Source organism: Erinaceus europaeus, chromosome 13 (assembly GCF_950295315.1).
Source record: "Erinaceus europaeus chromosome 13, mEriEur2.1, whole genome shotgun sequence".
NCBI lineage: Eukaryota > Metazoa > Chordata > Mammalia > Eulipotyphla > Erinaceidae > Erinaceus > Erinaceus europaeus.
In genome coordinates this window covers 4,479,971-4,488,444 of record NC_080174.1, presented here as the reverse complement: position 1 = coordinate 4,488,444, position 8,474 = coordinate 4,479,971, and the positions used below count along the sequence as shown (strand labels likewise).

General features: G+C 53.6%; 1 long non-coding RNA gene across 1 annotated transcript; it reads right to left on the bottom strand.

Annotated features, from left to right (window-relative positions):
• Positions 1–5,605: 5,605 nt before the first annotated feature.
• LOC132542466 (uncharacterized) lies at positions 5,606–8,075 on the bottom strand. The gene is made up of 3 exons (XR_009553476.1): positions 7,979–8,075; positions 6,855–6,980; positions 5,606–6,377 (listed from the first exon to the last, which is right to left on the bottom strand). It is a non-coding gene; the product is annotated as an uncharacterized LOC132542466 (long non-coding RNA).
• Between the last annotated feature and the right edge of the window lie 399 nt (positions 8,076–8,474).

Sequence of the window (8,474 nt, the reverse complement as noted above, 5' to 3'; positions counted from 1 at the left end):
GTCTATCTTCCTCACCCCCTCCCCTCTCAATTTCTCTCTGTCCGATCTAACAAAATAGAAAAAATGGCCGCCAGGAGCAGTGGATCCAAGAGCTGGCACTGAGCCCCAGTGATAACCCTGGAGGCAAAGATAGATATATAGATAGATAGATAGATAGATAGATAGACAGACAGACAGACAGACAGACAGACAGACAGACAGATATAGCTCGATAGAAGATAGAAGACACATACATATAGAGAGATGCTATAGATACAGTAGATGTCAGACAGATAAGATACATGACAGACAGTAGATAATCAATACAGATAATAGATCGGTAGGTCGATGATAGATAAAAGGTGACACAAAGTTAATATAGATTATATAAAGATGTCATCTAGAGGATAGGTGATACAGATATAGAGAGATTGATTGATTGATTGATTGATTGATATAAGATATACAGTTAGGGGAGTCGAGCAGTGGCACAGCGGGTTAAGCACATGTGGCGCAAAGCACAAGGACCGGCATAAAGATCCCGGTTCGAGCCCCTGGCTCCCCACCTGCAGGGGAGTCGCTTCACAAGCAGTGAAGCAGATCTGCAGGTGTCTTTCTCTCCCCCTGTCTTTCTCTGCTTCTTCCATTTCTCTCTGCCTTATCCAGCAACAACGACATCAATAACCACAACAATGTTAAACAACAAGGTCAACAAAAGGGAAAATAAATTTAAAAAAAGCTATATCGTTAGAAGATGATAGATAGATAGAGGTAGATGGAGATAGATCTAGATAAACAGACAGATAATAGATGGTAAGCAGATAGACAGACAGCTGCATGCCTGGGCCTGGCCACAAGTCCATCCCAGGACAGGTCCTTCAGAGTTTGGCCCAGGGTCTGAGGGCTGCTTTCCTTCCCCAGCATAAGTGGCCCAGCACCCTGGGTCCCAGGAGCCCAGCTATCTACTGCCCCTCCCCCTCCAGCAAGCCGGGCTGCAGCTGAGGGGCCAGTGTGGGTGACTCCCAGAGGAGTCCCGCAAGACCCCACGGGCCCCAGGTGGAGCGGGCAGGCCTCCTTGAAAGGCCCAGGTTCCGGAGCACAGGCCCTGGTGGAAAGAGGAAGCACTGCCTGCTGACAGGGAAGTTTCCAGAACAATGGACGGGTGGGGTGCGGGAGTGGGCAGCAAGCCCGGCGGTGGGGAGGCAGACCTTCGTGTCAGCAGGAAGGCCTCATGGGCAGTGCTGAGGAGCTCGAGCCGCCCTCAGCTGCCCACGGGGTGCCTGGCCTCTGACGGAGGGTGGGGCTCTCCTGATGCCACCCCACACAGGGGCACACCGCCAAGAGGCGTGTCCTCTCCTCACCTTGCCCCTGGCCAGGCATGCAGGCTGTCTGGGACCAGGACATTCAGAAAGGGATGGTGTGGGGACAAGGTTCTAGCCAGGGACAGGGAGAGTGTGGAGAGGAGGCACAGAAACAGGGGACAGAGACATGTGGGGACATGGGACAGGGGACAGGAAGGGTGTTGGGACTGGGGCAGGGGACAGCGATGGTGTGGGAACAAGGGACAGCGATGGTGTGGGAACAAGGGACGTCTCTGCTCTATCACTCAGCAAAGCTCTGCTCCACAGACAGGCAGGCTGGAGGTGCCCAAGGTCCCCACCTGTCTTGGTGCTGGGGTGCTGCCCCCTCCCCTACTTAGCCCCCCAAGTGGGCTCACATTCCATCAGCGCCACACCCAGCTAGCAAAAGAAATTGGTCTGGGCAGCCACTGGCCACCGTCTGCCATCACCAAGGACACCACTGTGCCCAGCCCCTCCAAGTATACAGGTGAGGCACGTGCTCAGGTGCCAGTTACCCTCACCCCCAGGGCCTGGGACACAGCCCATGCACCACTGCATGCCCTGCGCTCCAAACACTGGCTCTGGCTGGCATGGCTGCTGTCTGAAGGCCAGTGCAGCTCATGCAACAGGACTGCACCACCGATTCACCCAGGCTCCTGACAGGCGGCACTGTTTCTGAGGAGACCAGCCAGGGTCCCACATTGAATCCCCAGCACCACCAGCAGCCAGAGCTGAGCAGGGCTCTGGCGTCTCTTTCTGTATATCTCTCTCTGTATTTCTCTCTCATTAAAAAATAAAATAGAGGGGGGAGTCGGGTGGTAGTGCAGCAGGTTAAGCGCAGGTGGCACAAAGCGCAAGGACCAGCATAAAGATCCCGGTTCGAGCCCCCGGCTCCCCACCTGCAGGGGAGTCGCTTCACAGGTGCTGAAGCAGGTCTATCTATCTGAAGGTATCTATCTTTCTCTCCTCCTCTCTGTCTTCCCCTCCTCTCTCCATTTCTCTCTGTTCTACCCAACAATGACGACATCAGTAACAACAACAATAATACAAGGACAACAAAAGGGAATAAATAAATATAAAAAAATAAAAATAAATTAAATAAGGAGGTCAGGCATTAGGTAGCACAGCGGGTTAAGCACACATGGCACAAAGCACAAGGACCGGCATAAGGAGCCAGGCTCAAGCCCTTGGCTCTCTACCTGCAGGGAGGTCACTTCACAAGCAGTGAAGCAGGTCTGTTGGTGTCTTTCTTTCTCTCCCCCTCTTTATCTTCCCCTCCTCTCTCAATTTCTCTCTGTCCTATGCAACAACAACAACACCAATCGCAACAATAACAATAATGACAACAACAAGCACAACAAAATGGGGGGTGGGAAATGGCCTCCAGGAGCAGTGGATTTGTAGTGCAGGCACCGAGCCCCAGCAATAACCCTGGAGGCAAAAAAGAAAAAAGCAGGGAGTCGGACTGTAGCACAGCGGGTTAAGTGCAGGTGGCGCTAAGCTCAAGGACCGGCGTCAGGATCCCGGTTCGAGCCCCTGGCTCCCCACCTGCAGGGGAGTCGCTTCACAGGCGGTGAAGCAGGTCTGCAGGTGTCTGTCTTTCTCTCCCCCTCTCTGTCTTCCCCTCCTCTCTCCATTTCTCTCTGTCCTATCCAACAACAACGACATTAATAATAACTACAACAATAAAACAACAAGGGCAACAAAAGGGAATAAATAAAAAAAGAAAAAGAAAAAAGAAAATAAAAGAAGAGAAACAGCAAATGAGACTCTGAAAGAAAACATGAACTATCCTGAGGTAATTAGAGAGCTGAAAGCTGAAATAGTTGAGCTAAGAGCCCAACTAGCTGAACAAGCTAACACAGTAACTGAGCACACTAACAGCAGAATTGAACTAAGGAAGACAGCTGACAAAAGTGAGAGCAGAATAACTGAAGCAGAAAATAGAATTACCAAAACAGAGGATGAATTAGAGAAAACTATGAAAGAAGTAAAAGAACTAAAAAAAAAAAAAAAAAAAAGGAGAAAAGAAATACTTAAAATAACAACAGAGACATATGGGATGACCTCAAAAGAAGTGATATCCACATTACTCACTTGCCAGAGGAAGAAAGAGAGGAGGGGGGAGAGAGAGCATACTACAGATAATAGAAGAAAAGTTCCCCACTCTAACACAAGGACATAAAGATTCAAGAAGCCCAGAGAGCTGTAGACACAAACGATCCAGACCTCCATACACCAGCATAGTTAAAATGGAAAGGAGTAAGTATAAATAAAGGATTCTGAAGGCTGAAGAGAAAAACGGAGTTGCATACAGAGGAAAACCTGTAAGATTAGCAAATTTCTCCATGCAAACTCTAAAAAATAAAATAAGTAAAATTAATGAATTCATCAATTATTTCAGTGGATGGCACAGCCAGTTAAGAGAACACATTACAATGTTCAAGGTCCTGGGTTCAGGCCTCCCATCCCCACCTGTAGGGGGGAGTTTCATGCACGCTGAAGCAGATCTACAGGTGTCTCTCTCTTCCTCTCCATCTCCCTCTCCTCTCTCAATATCTCTCCTATTAAATAAATAAAATTTAAAAACATATATTTTCTTAAAGATGAGGGGAAAGAAAGGAAGAAAGAAAGAAAGGGAGAGAGAGAGAGAGAGAGAGAGAGAGAGAGAATAGGAAAAGGAAAGATGGGTGAAGAAGGTGAATTCACCATTTTTAATAGCTGAGTTAAAAGTTTCTCATTTCAGTCAGGTACAAGACATGATTGGCCACTATCACCTTTACTATTCAGCATAGAATTGAAAAAAAAAAAAAGAAAAGAAAAAAGAGGAAGGAAGAAGGGAAGGAGGGGAGGAAGGACAAGCAGTCCCCCTGCCCACATGTCTATCTTCTCCTCACTCCTGCCCTGTCCCCAGAGCTGCTTCTCACTGACTCTCTGAAGTCACCTGTATCCCCACAGCCCCCCGCCAAGTGCAGCTACCTCCCCAAACCCTTCAGAATGTGCATGGTGCTTCCTGTCTGTGCTGCTCAAAGCACCAGACCCCCCGTCCCTGCCCTGTCCTGTCCACAACATCAGCAACAGTGTCCATGGAAGTTGTGGGGATGTTTGCAAAGGCCACAGCTAAGTCATGGGGTGCATGGCAGATCTCCCCTCTGCGAGGAAGTGCGGCTTCCCTTGGCGCACGGGAGCAGACCTGAGAGCAGGAGGCCACGCCTGAGTCACCAGAGCTGGAACACTGGCCAACACAAATAGAGGCTGGACAGTGTTTGCAGCTGGGGACTCCTGAGTGTAAAGGCCCAGTCAGTGTCCACCCCATACCAAACTCCCATGACTCCTCTGCAGTGGCTGTCGGGGACAGTGACACTCTGGGGGCTCTGACACTTTGCTGCACCGCGTCTGCACACAGGGGACGTGGCATGGGGGCACAAGGATGTCACAGGAGCCCATGAGAAGTGGGAACTGGAGCACAGAGGGAGCCCGCTGCGGGAGGAGTCTGGGTGAGGGCCACACCTGGCTCTCCCAGAGGATCCACAGGAGACTGGCCCAGGGGTTCGTCAACCGTATCAGGTTTAAGAGGAGAGGGTTCCCACACGGAGGGGCTTCTGGGAACTTCTCCAGGGCCCTCGGGTGCCTGGCCCGAGCTTCCTCTTTCAATTTCACTTCTGCATGCATCCAACCTCAGAACTTAATAAAGGAAGACTGGGAAACCGCATACCCATCACGCAAGTTTCCTAGTGACTTTTTTTTATGAGAATTTTGCGTCAGACCCATGGGAAGGGAACTTAGCCTCCCTCCTCCTCTTACAATGGTCACCAGGCCGGCCAGCAGGGACTGGACAGAGCCCAGGGAGGTGGCCTTCTGAGAAAGAGAACCCAGATGTCCCCAAATGTGTGTTCCCAGGAAGGAGACCATGGCATGAAGGGCACTCACCCATACCCTCTCCCACACCCCCATGGGCTCTCACGTCCAAAGGCCAGTGTGGGAGCGAAGCCAGAATCCAGCTCAGAAGTGGCCCCCGAGTGGGCCTGGGTGGACGCCCTCTCAGCTCTGGAAGCTGGGCGTGACATTCAGGTGCAGGAGTGTGTGAAGGAGTCTGAGCACGGACAAGTGCATGAGAACATGTGTGTGCATATGTGAGTGAGACTGCTTGTGGGAGGGTGTGTTGTGAGTGCATTGATGCACTTGTGTGCACGTGTGTGCACGTGTGTGCACGTGTGCGTGTTGGTTGTCGGTGCATGGTCTACAGGTATAAAAATTTTAAAAATAGAAACAAAGCAAATAAAAACGGAATTACCTTTCATTTTTAAGCTCTGAGGAACCAGGGCCCCTCTCTGAGTGGTTGGAGTGATGTCCCTGATGGCAGGCAGCCCAGCCAGGCTGCCCAGTGGTGAGTGCAGGGGCTGTAAGACCTCCAGTGAGAGTCCAGGAAGTGCTAGCCCCCCAAGACTGGAGAGGACTTGTCTGTGTTTCCAGAGAAATGTAAACACCGCTCAAATGCGAGTGAGCACATTTCCTTAAAGCCTGGACTGTCATTTCCAGCTAGTAGTACGGCCAGCAGTCCCTCCCTGTCTCCCTAATCAAACTGGATAAATGACTTCCTCCCCTGGATTAACTGCCAAACAGAGAGGCTGCCTCAGCACCCGCCGGCCCTCTCTGGGGACCCTCTGGTCTCCCCAGGAGGCCCTGGGACATTTCTGAGGGTCTCAGGGTCTCTTTGGGGATCATGTGGTATCTATCTCAGGGGCCCTGTGGTCTCTCTAGGAGCCTATATCTCTCTGGGAGCCTGCAGTATCTCTGGGGACCTTTTGTCTCTCTGGGGCCCTTTGTCTCTCTGGGGCCCTTTATCTCTCTGGGGCCTGTTGTCTCTCTGGGGTCCATTCATCTCTGGGGGCCCTTCTTCTCTGGGGCCTGTGCTGCCCGTGGCCACGACCCCTGGCTGGTGCCTCTGCCTTGCATGTCCCCTGCAGCCCAGGCGGCTGTGGCGCTCGTGTGGCCACGTTCAGCCCTTCTCACTTCGTCTGCTCAGGGCCTTCCTCCTCCACCGGGTGGCCATGCATCCTGGGAACAGACAGGGAAGGGCAGTGACCACAGACTCTCAGTAACAGACCAACACACACGTAAAGTCAGCCGCGGAGCAAACCACCCCTGGCTGGGCATCCACCCTGTGGCCTCCAAGCCCCATCCAAGGTCAATCCTGCCAACAACTATCCCCGCAAAGAAGTCCCAGGGACTGATGCCTTCTCTTCAGGGGTCCAGCTCTGAGTCTCAGTTTCCCCATCTGAAACTGCTAGGTGACCTGGGAGGCTCTTGGCCAGCTCACAGTAGTGTTGGCTCCAGGGCAGTGTTTGGAGGGGGGGGCGTCACAGAGCCACTGGGACCCAGAGCCAGGTCACCTGAGGCCCAAGCCCACCATGAGTCCAGCACCCAGGCAAGTCCACTATTCCATCCTCTGAGCCCTGACCTCCAAGCCACACAGCTACCAGGAGGCCACGAGGGGGCCATACCAACTGTTTCCCCACTGCCAAGGTTGCTCACCTAGGTGCTGAAGGCGGCAGGTCTCCAGCGGGAAGGGAGGTCGACCCAGGGAGCCATGAGTACATGGCTGATGGCACCCCCATGCTTCAGGTGTCTCCAGGCTTGGGCTGGTGTCGCTGCTTCATCCTGCCAGAGGGACAGTTCCAGGCAGAGCCCTCTGCCAGGGGTCCGAGCTGGTCCCCAGTGACCCATGGAACTAGAAGTGCTCACCTGAGGGCCTCCCCTTGCTCTGTGGTGAGCCCCCTTACAGGGCTTCAGGGAATGAGAGCCCTCTCAGACTCCCCCACCCCACTCTGGCCTACTGGGGACAGTCACAATGAAGTAGGAACGCCTGTCTACCCAGCCACATGTGCAGGGACATGAATGTGTGTGTGCGTGCATGTGTGTGTGAGCATGTGTGTGCGTGCACACTCAGAGGCTGAAGAAGGGGGCTCTGCTTCCTGAAGGAGGGAGCACAAACTCAGGCTCTCCACACGAGCATTCTCCCCAAGCTACCAACTGAGCCTCACTTCCACTGTTAGAGTGACAGACACAGGCTGGAAGAGACAGAGAGGGAGGGAGAGACAGAGAGGGTGGAGACAGAGACAAAGGGATGGAGAGAAAGTATAAGGAAGAAAAACAGGGAGGGAAAGAAACAAAGGGAGGAAAAGGCAGAGAGGGAGGAAGAGACAGACAGAAAGGTAGAAAGACAATGAGAGACAGGAAGGGAGTGTCAGGCAGACAGGGAGAAAGAGGGAGAGAGAGAGAGAGAGATAGACAGAGAGGGACAGACAGTAGGCAGGAGAGAGGGGAAGATGGAAGCAGAGAGAGAAGACAGAGGGGGAGACAGGCAGGCAGAGAGAAGTGCTCATGCAAGAGGGCCTAGGGGAACCCAGCTCATTCTCGGGACCGTGCTGGAATCCGGGACCTCAGCAGTGCAGATTCCGTGTCAGTTACAGGAGCCACAGAAAGTGCATCTGCTCATCATACACACACACATACACACACACACACACACACACACAGCTTCTCTCAGCCTCCTGTCAAGCCATCACTGCTCCTGCTCACTGCGTGTTGGCCACCTCGAGCAGCACCCTGGCCCGGCCACAGCCCTCCCTGCTGGCCCCGGAGGGAAATGGCCTGACCTGCTGGGCTGGGGGGCTTGTTCCTTGGCCAGGTGGGTGCCCCCTGTGTGCCCGGCAAGCAGGTGTGGAGACCCTGCTCCCCAGGTGGTGGTGGCAGAGATGAACTGCCCAGTGAGCACAGCTTGCTGGCTCATCTGCCCTGGGGTGGCCGGTGGCCAAGCTGTGGGCTGGGCCTGCAGCCTGGGCTCCCTGGACAGACACTCCCTGGCCAATCCTTTGACACACCCTGGACACAGGCCAGGCCAGCAGCTGAGACTGAGGCTGCCGGGCCAGGGAGCAGTTATCTGCAGATGCACTTATCTGCCGAGAGCTGGAGGGTGGCCTTATCTCTTGCTCACAGGCTAACCATGGCCTCCCTCCTGCTGTGGCTGACCCTGCCCCCCCCCCTGACCTCCCTACAGTGCCCACAGCAGGGGGGAGGCATGTGGATCGGAGCCAAAGTGGGCCTGGGGGCTGCCCCTCCCAGCTGGCTGCCTGCCCAACCTGCGCATTCCCA